Here is a 17,604-nt window from a genome sequence, read left to right on the forward strand (position 1 = left end):
CATGTTGCCTCGATGGCCAGAAGCACACAGAGAAGAGATGAAACTAAGTCAGGTGTTCTTATGTAGAAAATGTAGGCTCCTCTATTACTATAGCTATTGAATGGGTGCCTTTCTTCCCTAGGAACTACCTACTGATTGTTCCTATGCCTTTAGGTAGTTTTTGTTTAAACAGTAGTAGACCGCAGACTGGTTCTGGGGTTAGCATCTTCATCTATTTGGGTCACCGAAACTCTCATTAATAAATACAAAGTGCCACGGCACTTAAAGACTGGGTGTTGTTCACCCAGACCCGGGTGACATATCACGATCGGGAAAGGGCTGTGCTGTAGAAGACCACGCCCCTCATTTACAAGGCTCAATGCTGTTTAGTAAGAACAGTTTTATCTGTACAAAGGACGCCCCTAGTCTTTCTTCCCACAGATGCCTCCAAGCTTTGACACGCAGCAGCACTGTTGACTCTGCGGTCCCCGTCCCTTCCTCCGTCCCTCTCTTTTTATCTGGTGTTTATCCAGCCACTTCCACCTGGCTCCTTCAGCTTCCCCTTCGCTCACCCAGAAGCACAAAAGGGTCCAGGGAGCGTGTTTACTTTCTCATCCGCGCCCTTCTATTTAATAACACCACTCTCCTCTTAGCGCTGTATCTCTCTGCCTTCTCCCCCAATCCAATCGAGTCTTCGAGTCTTCAAGTTACGTCTCTCTGGAGCCAAGGTATGTCTACCTACCATCTGAATTCCTTTGAGAAAGGCAAGTTTGTCTTCACCATGGTCATGGGCAGTCCCTAATCCAAATGACTCTGTTTGCTTCTTTGTCCCAAGGCCTGTGAGGGTTGTGGGGCCCAAGGCATTTGCACAATGCCTTCTGGAAGCATTAATAGAAATTTTCAAAGACCTAGGGAGTGAAGTTTTACACCACCCCTTAATGCTACCTATATCCTTGGGTCTTTGGATCTCTGCCATCATTGGCTAGTTCCTCTTGAACCATCCACTTTCAGTCTCGAATTAATTTATTTAAAGCCAGAAATCTTTTTCTTTTTTGCATTTGCTGTAATCTGAGCAACCTCTAAGGAATAGCATATTTACCATCAAACATTCTTAAATACTCTACCCCGATTCAACTCATAGAGCATCCCTCCCCCAGGTCACACAGTCCTCTAGCTATAACACTGCTGAGTCTGCCCTGCTGAGTGCAACTCCAGCTTTCACAACGGGATCTTGAGCAGCTAGAAAGAGAAGGAAAACAGGGCCTCCAGGCTATTCCCGGGAAATCCCAAAATGCATATTTTTAACATTTGCATTCTTATTTCCATAAATTTGTATGTTCCACGTGAAAGGCAGTGACTCCAGTTATGCAAAGCTAAAACACCCGGCTCTCCTTTATCTGCAGGTGAATGCTCACATACTCTCAGCTTGCGTGCCTGCTGCCTACAGTGATTTTTTTTTTTTTTTTTTTTTGGCTTCTCCTTCTCAGTTAGCATCCAAAAGTGTCCCTGCTTTACTCCGATCATGGCCATTAAAAACAGAGTTATCCTTTAGGGGCTTTACTACAGTTGGCTCCCAGATATTCTTTCCTTCAACTATGAACTCACACCGGAAGTGTCTGTCTAGCTGGCATTTTTGTAAGACCCTACTTTCTCCCCCGCGAGGAAACACTGGCTCTGAATTCAGTTGGGACAGCTTCATCTGGGTGTGGAACTTCCATGTAGGTCTAGCTTTCAGTCTTCTACTCCCCTGGAAAGTTTTTGCAGTGAGGAGGGCAGGCTGGATTCTGAGCAGAGTAGCGGTTAGTGCCAAGCGCCCACATCAAGTGTCTTCCATTGACTCCTTTAACTGAACCCTGAAAGCAGCTTTTGCTGTCAGGGTCATAGATCTCCCCTGCACTTCCACCAGGTCATGGATATCAGAGCGATGGAGAAATAAACTCACTAGAGTACTTTACAACAGCTATATTAAGTCCAGAAGTCAGGGCCGTGAGAAAAGAGAGAACATAAATGTCCTTTCGGGTCCATCTCAACCCAACAGTTTTGGGAAAACACAGAAATAACTGTGCTCACTGAAGAGCAGGTGAGAAGAACCTGAGGGCCACTCGGAGAAACCATGTCCCTGGACCCAGAGTGGCCATACTGGACCGTAGTCCCTTTCAGTTGGTCAAGAGAGACCTCTCTGAGGTGCATAAACTTCTGTTGACAGCCTCGCCCTCTTTCCTCAGACAAAGTGGTGGTTTATTAGGAGGCTATGGGCCAGAGCGGCCAGGAGCTGAGAGAAGCAATGAGCACTGAAGCGCTTGCCAGAGCATTTTGTGGGCAGTATTTTGTTTGTTGGCTGGTTTCATCCTCAGGACAAATGAAACTCCTTTCACTGAAGCGAAGTCAGCAGAGGGGAAGTACAGACCTCACTGAACACTGAGAGAACACAGTCTCAGGAAGCCTGACCTCTTCCCTGCCACGTCTGCTCAATGTCAGGCCTGCTGACACCACAGTCGAAGGCAGGCTTCCTCATCCAGATTTCACTCTACAGACCAAGGCCATGGGCGGAATGCAGAACTGGGGCCAAATCACCGGAGCTAGGCAGGGAGAGAGACCCATCCTGCTATAAAGATTGTAAGAACTGGCTTGCCCATATGCATCTATGAAGACCGTTTAAAGAATTTTTATGTATTTTGTTTCTCTTTCCCAAAGACTGTGATTCGTCATCGGCATTGGATTGTGTATAGAGGCATCTCAACGGCTAAAGGCAGGCAGGCTGTGGGGAACCAGGTGCTTTGTGCCCTGTGTGAAGTTGTACCTGGAAAATGCCTCTGAGCAGCAGGGCTGTCTTCACCTTTCTTTCCTTCCTTCCCTCCTCCCCCCTTCCCCCTCTCTTTCTTTCTTTCTTTCTTTCTTCCTTCCTTTCTTTCTTTTTTTCAAGACAGTGCTTCACTATGTAATAGTCTTGGCCTACCCTGGAACTCGCTTTGTAGACCAGGCTGACCTTGTGCTCACTGAGATCTGCCTGCCTCTGCCTCCCAGGAGCTGGGCTTAAAGGCGTGCGCCACCACTGCTTGGTTCTCTTCACCATTCTAAAGTGTATTGTTGCCTTCCAGTTTCTCCAATTCAGCCAGCTGGAAATGTGCTTTGCCCAAACTTACTATTTAACTTTCCATTTTGCTCAGTCAACTCGTTTGCATAACCCATTCAAAACATGGCTAGACAGAAAACAAAACAAGTTAAAAAAAAAACTTGCATTGTGGATATGGAGTAAAATATTTCACCTTTGCAACAGCCCCCCAAAACAGGCCTGGTATATGAGCAGTTCTTCTAACAGGAACTTGCTCAAAATCTAGAGAAGGTCAAGGGTACTCCACCCATGTCTGTCGGACTCAACACTCTGCCACTAGTAGCAACCAAAGAGTTGAAGTTCAGGACTTTTAACAACTACTCCTATGAGATGGATTAGATCAATTCCCCCAATCGCTCAAGTCGAAAAGAAAGAAAGGCCATTTTGCTCAAGTTATGACATACAACAAGATGAGAAAGCAGTCTTACTTTCCCTCCTGGCTTCTCAATCAGAGGGCTCTTGAGGCACGCGGCAGCGAGACTGCAGTACACAGGCGTCCATCGCTGCTCCTGCAGAACATAAAGACAGAGATTTCAGACTGTGGGGGCTCTCCTGCAGGGAGGAGCCCATTCCCTGCCTCAAAACCACCTCCAGCACTAAATGCAAAGGGTGACATTGAAATGCCTGAGCCAGCATTTTCACAGGGTTGCTTCAGGCTGCTGCCTGTGCAAACCCATTTAACCTTGTTCAGGGACATATTACAAAACCACTTACCACATGTCCAAAGAATTCACAGATACATGTTGACAGAAATTCGGAATATTTCTGCTTTATCTGTTAGGAAATCTTTCTAGGACTTAGGTCAGCATATAAGACTCCAATCTCATTGTCTGGAAACAGCACTCAGAAGTCTCTGGCTTCTGATTCCCGTGTGGCAAAATTTCCAAAGTTCTTTTTTTTCTTTCTTTTTTTTTTTTAGTTCTTTTTGAGACAGGGTTTCTCTGTAGCTTTGGAGCCTGTCCTGGCACTAGCTCTTGTAGACCAGGCTGGCCTCAAACTCACAGAGATCCACCTGCTTCTGCCTCCCGAGTGCTGGGATTAAAGATTCTCTCTGCTTAGAACCCACTGAAGAGACCCCACTGACTCTTTCAGCCTCAGCTCCAACTCTCTCCAACAGTCATCACAAACCTCAAGTTGCACTGTTCCATGTGATTGCCACAAGTCCCCAGCGTCTTTGTGCAACTCCTGGTTCTTAATACCTTTTCTTCAGGGTCTACCCTGGAATTCCCACCCGTCCTGTAAAGCCCAGATCAGATTCCCAAGGAAGCACATGACTGCTTCACAGGCGAGAGGGATAGGTTTCTCTGTGCCGCAGGTCCCACTGAACCATATTGCTAGAGCACACAACCCATCACTGTGTCCCCTGGGAATGTGGGCTGCTGAGGATGGGACTTAAGTCTTGCTTTTCTTGTGGCTTCATTATCTAGCATGGGTCCTTCCACAGTGGAGGTCAGTGGTTCTCCATCTGTGGGGTGCAACCCCCTGTGGGGCCAGTTGATTCAATCCCTGGGGGTTGAATACCGTATACTCTGTATATCAGATATTTACATTATGATTCATAGCAAATTTCAGAGCAAGTAACAAAACTCATAGCAAAATTACAGTTACAAAGTAGCAACAAAAGTAAATTTATGGTTGGAGATCACTACAGCATAAGAAACTGTATTAAAGGGTCACAGCCTTAGGGAGATTGAGAACCTCTAATGTAAGATCTTTCTTCCATAGGTAAGTTCTCCTTCAGCCAACTGAAACTTTTCACGTCTTTATGAATTTCCATGATATGCTATTAGACCCAACTGCCTCCAATCCAAACTCACATTTCTCATGACACGTATTTATCTCTTGTAGTCTTGATAGAGAAGGGACGGTGAAGAACTTGTTAACAAAAAGGGAAAGAAAGAAACTAAACATACCAGGCTACCCAATAAAATAAAAATGAACTTTAATAATAAATCAACAAATATTGACACATCCCTCCCCCCTGCTGTCCCTTAATTGGCTGTGTTCTTTGAGGCAAGGAAGATTTTTTTTCCCACTGGTTTGGAATCTCCCTTCCTGCTGCTATAAATTACCTTCCCTTCACCCCACTAGGGCAGATCACATGCTCTCCACCGGGGTGGCGCTGCCTATGAATATGGCTTGTGTTATTTACACACATCTCGTAGAGCGTTCTGAGACAGAGTGTAGAGATACCTGTGGCCCAGAAGGACAAAGCATAATTGCCTGGAAGGAGGTTCTGCAATTTCCCCTCAAGAGAAATCATGCCAAACTCTGACTGCAGAGGCCGGAAAGGGGGGCTGTGCTCAGATGCCCAGGGAGGCCGCCTGCTGTCCATTAGGAGTTAAACGGAGACCAGCAATTCATTTCACAGGTCATGTTCCAGCCATCAAAGTGTAATTACCGTCAAACCCCACTGGCACAAGCCCCAACTGTATTATGAGTGAAAGTTTTATAGGATTCTAAAGGATCCCATTACAACTTCCGCCTTCTAGAGATAAAAAGACACTGGATTGCACTAGGAAAAATGCCTGAATAAATGTATTAACTTGAGACTGAAACCATTTTTGTCGTTGTTGTTGGGTGTTTGCTTTTTTTTTCAAATGAAAATAAAACTTGCAATGTTGGTGATGGAGAAACATGACTGGGTTTTGAAGAAGTCAATCTGTTCGAAGCAGCAGATGAATTTGAGAACACTGCCCTTCAGTTGCTATAGCAACGTGGAACTAGCTTTCTTGGGGGCTTGGGCAGCCTGTTTTTCTGCAGGCCAAACATCCCCTTGATCCCCCTGCGCTGGGTACACTTGAGACTAAGACAACAGAGCATTTGCAAAACACAGATTCCTTACGTATAAACCGTTTGTTTGGTGGGAAAGTATGATTCTGGGCTGCATGGGTCCATATGCAAAATGTCGACTAGTGTCGCGCACATAGTAATGATGAAAAGACTTTCCTCTTTTCTGTCCCCTGCGCTCACCTCAGGGTTTTCTCAGTTTGTTCCCTTTTCAGTGCTGAATTGCTTACATGGCTGGCGGGCATGAACAGTGATGCCCCCAACTTCACACTCGCTGACTTTGGGGAATGAGAGCACTTAGGATAGATGTGGAATAAAGACAGAGACAGCCATGTTGAGCCCCTTCCCTGCAGGGGAAATTAGCCATCCTCCCAGACCTCTGCAAAGTGAAAGCAATTATCACTTCTTATCTTCCCACCATATATTCCCAAGCTCTCCCAAGGAGTTGTAAAAGTCACTGATCCCCAAGGGGGTGTGTATGAAAGTCAGTGGTCCCTTAGGGTGTGGGGGGAGCTACCTGCTCTAACTTTCTGACTGGGCTTCTCAGGCTAGCAAGGCATCAAAGACCTCCGGATAGAATTGGAAATATGAGTGGCCCTTTGTATGAAAAGACAGAAGAAACCAGGGCTTTGAAGGAAGAGAGGGACCAACTGGGTCTTCACCTTATTGAACAGAGGGATCTGTCTGGGCACATCTGCTTAAGGGCCGTCACTGGGCAGCTAAAGGATCTAAACGAACTTTTCCTCCAGGGCCTTATTTTTATACTCGGGATAAAACACGGCTATTTAAGACCATCAGCTCTCCCATCCTCTTCTCCGCTCCTCCAAGTGAGCTGGGAGCTAGCCTGTTTTGCCATGGAAGCAGATTCTAGCAAGGGTTACCATTTCTCTAGCTAGCCTCCCCTTGACCCCTTTTTTCCTTATTTTAAGTGGGGCGCAAGCGTAGCGGAAGCTTGCCTAGGTAGTGTCAGTATTCCCTACGGAACTGCTGAGAGACCACCTTAGCTGCCCTTCACAGAGCTCCAGAACCACATCCGGTTCCGGGTACCTACGAGGGAGCTTGGATATCTCAAACAACCTGTGGAAAAAGAGCAGGGAGACGTCCCTGAATCTAGATGTGAGGCAGATAGATAGCTGTCACCGCCCAGGCCCCTGCTCTATCTGCCTCTCCCCCAACCTGACTGATGAGGGACTAAGTCGCTTTGGACTTGCCCCGCCCAGGCCAGCCACCGTCCCTTCCTTGAGGAGGAGGGTAGGGTGGAGGGCAGCTATGGGTTGACTCACCCGGGGTTGACTAGACTTCCTCCCTTTTGCGCCACATGAGTGCAGTCTGGCTGAACTTTAGTGAACTGTGTCTGCTCGAGGCTCGCCTCCTCCCTCTTTGGTTATTATTATCACAGGATTCTGAGCAGACAGGGTACCCCCCCTCGCGCCGTTGGAGCCGGTGCGGGGGTCAATGTGGAGAGCATCCCAACTTTTAGGTTTCCCAGACAAACCTGTCCTGTTTACGGCATCTTTCTGTATCTCCCTCAGCCCTCGCCCACCTCCCTGCCTGCACCCCGAAATCTCTGCATATAAATTTCCCTTCCCTGGGTGTTTTACAATGAATATTGAAATGTCCTTATTCGTCCACCATACTTTGTGAACTTCCCTAAGGCCTGTACCCACCACCAAGCTATCATCATCTAAAACATTAAAGTAGGGGCTGCTTGGAAAAGACCTTTCTACTAGGACCTTCTCCCATAGGTGAGCTTCCTGCCAGGAAAACACATGCCAAATGCATGTGTGTTTAGTGAGCATACTGCATTGTAGCAGACCCGCGGGCCTCTTCCCATCCTGCATTGTATATTTCCAGCAGTTTGATGTAGTCAGGATTGCCACCATGCAGTAAAAACGCAATGCCCCATCAGTGATGCAAACGGGGACACGTGTGAGGTCTTGGGGTATATTTTTACTATTTTCTCCTGTAATTAAAACTACTCTTTTCTATTTGTGCTTTGAATCATTTCTTTAGGCTATGTTTCCAAAAATAGAACTCCAGGGACAAAGACATAAACATGTTTATAGCTCTCGTTATTTTTGTTCAGCTTACAGCTTTATAAAAGGGCCTGGCTGACTTACAGAGCTGCCTCTTGTATATTGTACAATGGGTGTGTGTATATCTATTACAACACACATACATCACCTTTTTTTTTAACAGCAACCCCCCCCCAACACACACACACATACCATATCAACCTCACGTTTACAGATGAGGACAATAAGGGCCACAGAGGTTAAGTAACTCAGTGTCAGATGACCAACGTCCTCTTTATGGTTGCATTGGTTTCAAGCATTTGCTGTGCCCAGGCTGTCCCTGGTTTCAATGAGTAACTGCTGACTATGTCTCTAGCCTATAATTTCCTTAGCTTGGGCCACAGTGGAAACCGTGAGCATGGAGTCACACACATTCGGCCAAACTCCAGATCCAACATATTAGTAAGTCACATAACCAGTGAGCCGCCGAGCCTTGCTAAGCCTCAGTTTCTCCAGAGTAAAAGGGTACGGTATCACAACATCACAACCTTATTTGGAGGCTTTTAATAGAAACTCGGCTCTGCAAACAAACCAACACTGAAACAATGCTCCTCCTGTTTTTATTCTAATGAGAGATGCTTTGTTGTGACTCTCCTTGGAGCTTTTGCGGCGTAAAACAGAAGCTATTTATGAGTTTCCATTATAGCCTAATGCATAGCTTTCCGCCCCTGATGTCAATCATCTAATGATTCTCTAGGTGCTGGAACTTACTTCTGTGCTAAGTTTAGTGAGGGTTTTTACATATCTATTTATAAGCTGTGTCATAAAGCAGTTTCTTAAAATATCTGAGCAAAACTTATTAATAAAGATTATGAAAGGTACAGATAGATTATTTAGATGTTTACTAGTATTATAAGTAGATATGTTTACTTCAAAATTTTAAAATATTCAATATTCACTGATCACAATTTTAAATACAAATCTATCAGAACTTATACAATTAGAGTATTTATATAATAAACAAATATTTAAAATATTTTATGGAAGTACTAAAGCATATTAATTCGTAAGAACAATCTTTAAATAGTCAACGCTTATAGACTAAGTTTGTCTATCCCTAAGGGCCTTGGAAGTGAGAAACCTACAACACAGCGAAAAGTGCATTGCCCTTAAAACTGGCTTTGACACTTGGTTGATACAAAACCTCTTTGGGGTTTCATTGTGTATAATTTTTTAGAAGGCCCAATAAAGCAATATGCCTAAAGCAATAAACAATCTCTGATATATCCCCTAAGAGAGGCATATAAATTGCATAGCTCTTCAGAATGTCAAAACAAAGCATATGTTACTTAAATCTCAGTCCATTTATTTCTAAGGTGTGAACCCGAATTCTCTAGTAGTTCAGGAAAGCGAAAAGAGAAATGAAGACAGGAAGTCATCTACTGAAGCGTGGGAAAATAGCACAGGGGAAGAGACAGTTCTCTCTAGTTCCCATAGGTCGCTGGAGTTCAACTTCACCCTCAGCAGGAGAATGAGGCTAGGAAGTGCTGTGGAACAACCTTGGGACACTGTAAGTGTGTATTGCTGTCATCGTTAATAAAAAGCTGACTGTCCAATAGCTGGGCAGGAAGAGATTGGGCGTCGAGGCGGCCTGACCCAGAGAGATTGCTGGGAGGAAGAAGGGTGGACTCACAGCAGACGCAGAGGGAGCAGGCGATGAACATGCTATGCTGATAAGGTACCGCCATGTGGCAGAGCATAAATAAGGAATATGGGTTAATTTAAAATGTAAGAGTTAGCTAGTAACAAGCCTGAGCTATCGCCAAACATTTATAAGTAATCTTAAGTCTCCATGTTGGTTATTTGGAAGCAGGCAGTGGGAACAGGAAAACTCCATCTGCTCTGGGAGGAGGAAGAAGAAGGAGGCGAGGATGTAGGGGGTTGTTGCCTACACCTTTGGGTGAGAACGACTTGGAGAAATGTAGATAATTGAGGACGGTTATGGATGGGAAAAAACGTGCTGTGGTTGAATTGTGCCACCTCCAAATTCCTACGCTGAAGTTCTAAAATTGCCTCATTTCTATGTTTAGAAGCTGAGACTGTTTTTTTTTTTTAAGGCAGGTTTCTCTATGTAATAGCCCTGGCTATCCTGAAACTTGCTCTGTAGATCAGACTATTCACAAACTCACAGAGATCCACCTGTTTCTGCCTCCCCAGTGCTAGGATTAAAGGCGTGTGTCGCCATGCCTGGCTGGAAACTGGACATTTTAAAGAGTTAATTAAGTCAAATGAGATCCTTAGGGTGAATCCTAATCCAATTTGACTACTATCTTTATGGAAAGAGATTTCAATACATGTATGGATAGAGAGAAGACTGTAAAACAGCAGGGGAAAGACAACTGGGTACTAGCCGAGGAGGGACCCCTCCGAAGGAGTCAACCCCATCCGTAATCCGCGGTTAGTCAGACCATTAGAATCAACAGAATGCACACCGGGGTTGGAGGGCAGTTGGCAGGAATGGCCATGGACAGGTTCCTAGTGCCCGGGCAATCAAGGAAGCAGGACAAACCCTGGGCAGGATTATAGGAGAAGGGAATGAGCACAGTCGGGTGCAGAGGGGTGCTCTGTGTAGGAAGAAACAACCAGCATCAAATGGCGCAAGCACCACCATTTGTTTTAAATACATCATTTTTCTATGCAAATGTGCTGCGTCTGGGTGGATTTACCCCACTTTCCTCGCTCAAGTTTCTGCTACAGTCAAAATTTTCTGCTGTCTCCCGCACACACATTCTGCTTATTTATAGTTTATTTTGTCTTGGTTCCTTCTTCTCCCCGCTCCTCCCTGCCCCCACCCCGTTCTACCATCTCCTGTGTGAAGGGATTTCATGCACATCCCATGTTTCCAGGCCTTCCATACACTTCCTCATTCTCACAGCAGAGGTGACGATGATGCCCAGGAAACGAGGTGGGTCCAGTGAGCAAGCCAGGTTCTGAAGGAACACACGGGAAAGAAACTCTAACCCAGAGGGGTTAGGAGAGCCAAGAATGCTTCACAGAAGTGGCAGCTTCCACATCTTGCTGCCTGCCCTCTTATTCATCTCCTCTTGGGCTGTAGAAGACTCTGCATTGTAGCTCCGTGTAAATCTGTTCTCCACAGTATGCCTGGTCTTTTTAAAAATAAAGCAAGTTGTGATCCTCCCACGGCGGTGTTCTATTTTCTTCCTGCTCAAACCAAACACTTCAGAAGTTCCCCCACTCTTTCCCATGCAGAATAAAGCTTCATCTCGGCCTATAGGCTATTCTTGGTCAGGCTCTCCCTTTTATTCCTGACCGATGCTGCCCCGTGTTCATCTTTCTTCCAGTGTCCTTCCTCAGACCCTCTGCTTGTGCTCTTCTCTCAGCCTAGAACAAAACCGACGTCTCCTAACCTCCGAGCATCCACTCCTCACTTCCCTTTCTAAGTTGATCAGTTTCCCATTCACAATGAAACATGGCTGTGGTTTCCACTGGAGACTGTCCATTCAAATCCTTCTATGTTCTCATTTAGCAGAACAGCCCTCCCTCCTTTGGGATCTCTGTAATATTCCCACTTGCCTGAGACACTTGTCCTTGCAAGTGTGTGTGTGTGTGTGTGTGTGTGTGTGTGTGTGTGTATAAAACACACACATAGTGAGAAGTGAAAATAGCTATGAATTCTTTATACTCCAACACAACTTTTACAAAAGGGAATAAGCCTAATGGTGCTCCCATCTTCAGGGAACCCTCTGTTTCCAAAGTAGGTAATTTTGGCTGGTATTCACATCCTCTTTTCCTGGACTTTTGGATGCAGAAAGTGTGGAAAGACGAACATCTCTAGACAGAGCACCATCAAGGATAGACACCTTATTTCCCCTCTTTTGGATTAGTCAAAAGCCTACTCAGAATTACTATGCCATTTCAAAGAAATTTAACAGTTAACATCAATTCTATACAACGCAGGCCTCCTCTAGCCTGCCTAGAAAGTTCCTGCAGAGCTAGGATTAAGTGGGATCGGTTGGCTGATAACATGCCAAATGGAGCCATGATGGCAGACACAATCCTGTCAATCCTGCCCGAAAGGTCATGACTGTTGCCTGCTGCTGCCTGGACACCTTTTCCTCATCCAGTGTTTGGTGACCTGGTAGATAGTACTTTGCAGTAATAATAGTGGTTAATGCATTTGGAACAAAGCTAATCTGTCTTACTAGAAGTACTTAACGATAAATCAACAGAAACTGAATTTGGATGCATCTTTAAGATGTGATCAGAAATAATGAAATGACTCTAGTAAGAATTTCCGAAGCAGGGATTACATCCATAGTCAAAATCCTGACTCTGTAGATGAGTGTATCGTATTTCCCTCCCATGTATACTTTGATTTACTCTGGGAAGGAGCTCTGAAAGGGGGGGATGGTTTGTTATCTTTAGCTACCAGAACAGAATGCCTTTGATCTCACACATCTTCTCCAGTGGCCATGCTTCCTGGGAGGTCAGAGCTGGGCACCATCAGTCCTGCCCTTGACTGACGTTAATGACAGATGCAGAATCTGTTGCATGCTGCTTTGAAGGAGCCAGAGACGCCCAGCCCTTTGCAGCACAAGAAAGCCCCCAAAGCTGGAATTTACCTTCACATCAGTAATAACTGAATGATTTTTAGGGTTAGATTGTGTTACGTCATTTGAATTAACTGTGACGATGTGCTGGCTTTGGAGAGGAATTGTTTCGTGGACACTGGTACTCTGAACTTGATAGCTAACGGGTCAAAAGTGCACGTTATATGTAGGTTTTAACCTGTCAGGAGATTTTTATGTAGCCAGTGATAGTTACTTTTTTGTATGATTTTTGTTTGGACTGCAATGCTGTGCCTTTAATTTGGTCTTCTTGCTATCTTAAGTTCATTACCATGTTTCATGGCATTCTTACAAGCCATTTCGCATGTAAAAAGCAGGGCTTCATGTTTTTATTTCTAACAGCTTCATGTAGAACCTGAGACTTACGATGAACAGGTTGAGTGGCAGGCCTCCTATGTTGTCTCTTGTTATGTAAAGCTATGGCAGAATCTTAGTGAATAGAATACTTCAAAGGTTTGTTGTCTTTGTATATTAACAGACTGTGTTATATAAACTTACATGAGAGATGCATTACTGCTCTTCCTGGGTCATGTTTTCCTAACATTTTGCGCCTCACACCTCTGCTGAGTTATTAGGAAGGTTAAAAGGAACCGATAAATCATTTTTTTCATTTTAGACTTTTAGATAATCAGTTGATATGAAATATAACTTGATATGCAATTTTCCCTGTTTCAGAGGATATAATGATTATAGCAGAATATGCCCAGAACATTTTGGCATGAAAAGAGATTGAATAAATAGTTAATTTACTTTAAAAACAAAAAAGGGTGTTCAGGTAGGAGATGACAGAGAGGTCCAACTCCATGACTGAAACTGAGAAGGGGTACACTGGAGCATTCCACTTGGATCTGGCTCAAGCTGGAGTCTTGTTCTTCCCAGTTAACTAATGTATACCTCAGGGATGCTGAGGCTAAGGAGAGCTTCCTTGTTTTAGTATCAAGTATAACATGGCAAAAAAAAAATAATAATGATTGCCCCGATACTGTCTTCTTTGAAGACTTTACCCCATTTATGACATTGCAGGTATGTATTTTGACCCTGTTCGTGTGGTCAGAAACAGGATTTGTGTCTCATGGCTGTGGATCCTATCGGCTGAGCTTTCTGGTCAAGAGAAGATGGTCTGAACGGAACCTAGAACACAGAGAGATGTGACAGCTCTGATGGAGCCCTAAGGAGCATCTGTGGAAGGACTGTCAGGTGCTGTGTTTAGTTTTCAACTGATAAACTTGCTGGTCCATTTTACTTATTAAAAAGTGTGACCCGGAGAGTACATTATCTATCTGAGTGACTATCTATCTATCATCTATCTATCTATCTATCTATCTATCTATCTATCTATCATCGATCTATCATCTATCTATCTATCTATCATCGATCTATCTATCTATCTATCTATCTATCTATCTATCTATCTATCTATTTGTCATCTTCTATATACTTATTGTAAAGACAGGGTCTCAGTTTGCAGCCCGGGCTGACTTGGAATTCTCTGAGTTGACCTTGGAATTTACTATGTAGACAATCCTGGCCTTGAACTCATAAAAACATCCTCTTGCCTCTGCCTCCAGAAATCACAGATAATCCCAGTTAACTGTTCTTACTGGCTGATTTTACAAGAGATTTTCTGTTGGACAAAAACTTATGAAGTATATATGACTAGTAGCTACTGAAATTAAAAAAATGGTATTTAAGAAATTGGTATGAGTTTGCTCAAATCAACTATAAATAATTACAAAACAGGAATCAGAAATGGTTTTATTCCAAAGACCATACTGTTTACCAGCATTGACACCGACTCTTTAAGATGGAGAAAACAATTGATAAATTTATTATAAAGCATTTGAAACCAGTTTTGTTAAGTCCAAATAAGAGCAGACAGCACTAACCACATTTCAGAGTTTTGTATTGTTTTGTGTCCATGTAGAATATTCTAGGCAGCACGACAGTTGCGTCATTAGTAAGAAAAAACATCCCAGGGAGTAGAGCGCACGACAAATTGTAAATATTCGAGTTTACTGGAAGCTTCTCAGTTGGAATGTGCATCCCTACTGAGGTTAAAAAAAAAATAGAAGTCTTAGGTAATAGTGGGTGAACCCACACCCATAAAATAGCTGCATCCCTAATCACTACCAATTCAAATGTGTCTAGGATAAGGACTAACACCTCTTCACCATCAACATTCGTCTCTCTTCCTCAGAGTCAAGGTTATCATTGTACATACACCACAGAGAGAAAATACAATTTGATTTGCTGTTAACTTTTGCTTTGCTTAATTTTTAGATACTAAATTTAAGTCCCCCTATCAAATACTGAGTGATTTGGCCTGTGGGACTGGCACAGACTCTGAGGTTGACATGTTCACATGAGGGTTGGCTGGGAAGCACGGAGGGCACTTTGGACGTGTTTTATGTGGCTGCTGACTTTTCAGTGTTGGGCTGGCATGAACTGTTCCTGACCTGACCCATTGTAAATGGCTCCAGGGTGGCTTTATCCAGATGCAGAGGATTTCTGCCCCAGATGGCATTTCCCTTGAGTCTAAATTTCTGTGGATTCAAAATGGATGTCACAAGAAGAAGATTCGGGAAACTGACTGGATTTGATCCTGGGAGGGCATTTTTGCACGTCATGTCACATCAAAAGGCAACACTGGAATCCACTCCCACATCAGCGGTTAGGGTCAATCCCCAAGAAAAGGCTTTTCTCGGCTTGGTAGGAAATGCAGAACCAAGGAGTAAGAAGAATAAAAACATTTCCCCTTGCTGGCGTAGTTCATTACATTGTTTCACAAACCAGCCCTTCTCTGAAAATCCCTGCTGGCCAAAAGCTTCCGGCAACACCTGCTGCCTGCTGCTTACATTGTCACATAAACTTGCCAGGTGCAAATCAAGTAATTAGTCAGCCTTGAGGAGAAGCGACAGCCATGTCTTCCAGACCATAGCCATGCCAGCACTCTGTGCTGGTGTCCTATCTGCAGGCTGGGCTGCTGAGAGGCTATAGAGGCTGCATGCTGACCAGCTGTTGCTCCTGCGATTTCACTCTCGCCTTTCGAGTGTGGACACCTGAGGTCTTGAAAATTCTGGCGGGAGAAGCGAGCACCTCCATGCACCTCCATGCACCTCCCACTCTGTCCAGGCTGCAGGCAGGAAGCACATTACCATCCCGCACTGGGAAAGGCACAAAGACAGCTGTACGCCACCAGGAAATGCACAACCTCAGCCCGTTATCCTATTCAAAGGTCTCCAAGCTGCTGTATTCTGGATGGACAGGAAATGTTCCTTCGGTGTGCCTGGATATAATGGAGAATCTTGAAGACAGAAAGGTCTGTCAAGGATGGATGCTCTTGATGGAAGACAGTAACTGAGTCTTGGAAAGCCTCCCCCCCCCCCCGCTGCCGCCATCGCCCCAATTCAACTATGAAACTCAGGAAATGAGGGAGGCACTGTTGCCTGTTCTAAACCTGGTATTCATGTGCCTTTTCCAGCCAAAGGCACTTTTAGCCTTGTGCTCAGTCTCTCTGAGCCTAACAACTAGATCCTTACCGTGTCATTTCAGTGACTGTTGTTGACCTCAGCTTTCAGAGACGGTTAACACAAACACAACACCATCTCCCTTCGCTTCTCGTTTAGATGCTGGAGTGCATCTGTCACATCACTGCTGCCCTGGGGGACAGGAGAAAGAAGAGACAGGCGAAACTAATCCACCCCATTCTTTCGTTACCTCTACCTGGCCTCTGCTTGACCTGAAATCAAGAATTTCGTGTGCCAGCCACCAATCATGGCAGGTACAGCAGGAAGCGTGCAGGAAGGAAGAGCTATCTCACTGACCTTTCAGCAGGAAACGCCCTCTGCTCTTTGACTGACAGCTCTGAGCTTCGGCCCATGAAGTCTATTTGTTTTGGCAGAAACTTAGAATCTGGGTAACGCCAGTTTTCTCATCAACTGGGAATTCAACTTAATCTGTAAACTTGTAACAAGCAGGTTGAGCAGATTCACTGCCTTGGTTACTCTTGGCATGCGCTGCCGGCACACTTTCAGGGGACATCGCCGTCATACACGTGGACGCGCCTTTGCTTCCTGTCATCTATTCTGTCTGCATGCTGACTGTTAAGTCCTGAGCGTGTCCTGACCTGGGAGGGCTGTGATCTGGAAACTGGCGACACCCAGAGCAGCTGGGAGCTCTGCTCAGTTGCTCTGTCTTCTGGGTTAAAAATGTGGGTGGGGTGATGGGGTGCAAATAAAGGGGCTGGAGAGGTTTTGGTTTCACATTTCAAGGTTCAGCCTGGTTTCTCTCCGCATGGACAGAAATCCTGCTGGCCAGTTCATCTCTGGCATCCCCCCTCCCCCTCAGCCTCGCATGGAATAGGCGAGGGTGAATGAATACATTTGTCAGCGCTTTCTGAGTTGCGCCGTGTGCAATTTTCATACCTTATAAAGTTAGTTACAATGAGGGAATATCTTAACAGTGGAAGCTAGTATGTTGGCAGTGCCTCATATTTCATTCCTATCAATTGCCTGGATCAGTGTATCAACTAGTCCATGCAGAAATGGAAATCTTCCACACTTGGGAGGAACAGAAGATGGACAACTGCAGAGGCTGTTCACGTATTTCCCAGGTGGATCAGGGTGATTAAGGAAAACTGGGCCTGGCCCTACATCCAACGCCTTCTGCCAAACCTGAGTGAGGTCAATGACTCACTCAGTTACGATGGAATTCCCTGCACACTAGGAGAAAATGCCACAATCCACTGTCTTCAAAGGCAGTGAGCCTTTCCTTCTCCTACTTAGTGGCCCTGAGATTCCAGGCCCATTTGGACGTTTCTGCTCCGAGAGGTGCATTCTGCTGGAGCCGCCTCACGTTTAAAGAGGGAAAACAAACCGAGCGTGGAGAGGTGCTGGTGCAGACACAGATCTCGCAGCTGGCCAAAGTCCCCAATAAATCACTCGAATGGGCCCATGACCACTTCCAGCCTCCCCGCTATTTTTTCCATCTAATTTACTGAAGAACAAAATAACACTTTAAGTGTTACTCACACGCACACAGTAAGAGTCACGTAATTATC

The 17,604-nt window shown here is 44.9% G+C and overlaps 1 protein-coding gene across 1 annotated transcript in view; it reads right to left on the reverse strand.

Annotated features, from left to right (window-relative positions):
* Positions 1 to 17,604, reverse strand: part of LOC121440960 (ras-GEF domain-containing family member 1B) — a 336,592-nt gene that overhangs the window by 145,616 nt on the left and 173,372 nt on the right. Inside the window, exon 2 of the mRNA XM_041642050.1 lies at positions 3,520 to 3,600. The gene's annotated coding sequence lies outside the window, so the exon portion shown is untranslated. The remainder of the gene's footprint in view (positions 1 to 3,519; positions 3,601 to 17,604) is intronic.

The sequence above is a fragment of the Microtus oregoni genome, unplaced genomic scaffold, assembly GCF_018167655.1.
Source record: "Microtus oregoni isolate MIOR12 unplaced genomic scaffold, Mior012 000072F_ref0000427, whole genome shotgun sequence".
NCBI classification, from domain to species: domain Eukaryota; kingdom Metazoa; phylum Chordata; class Mammalia; order Rodentia; family Cricetidae; genus Microtus; species Microtus oregoni.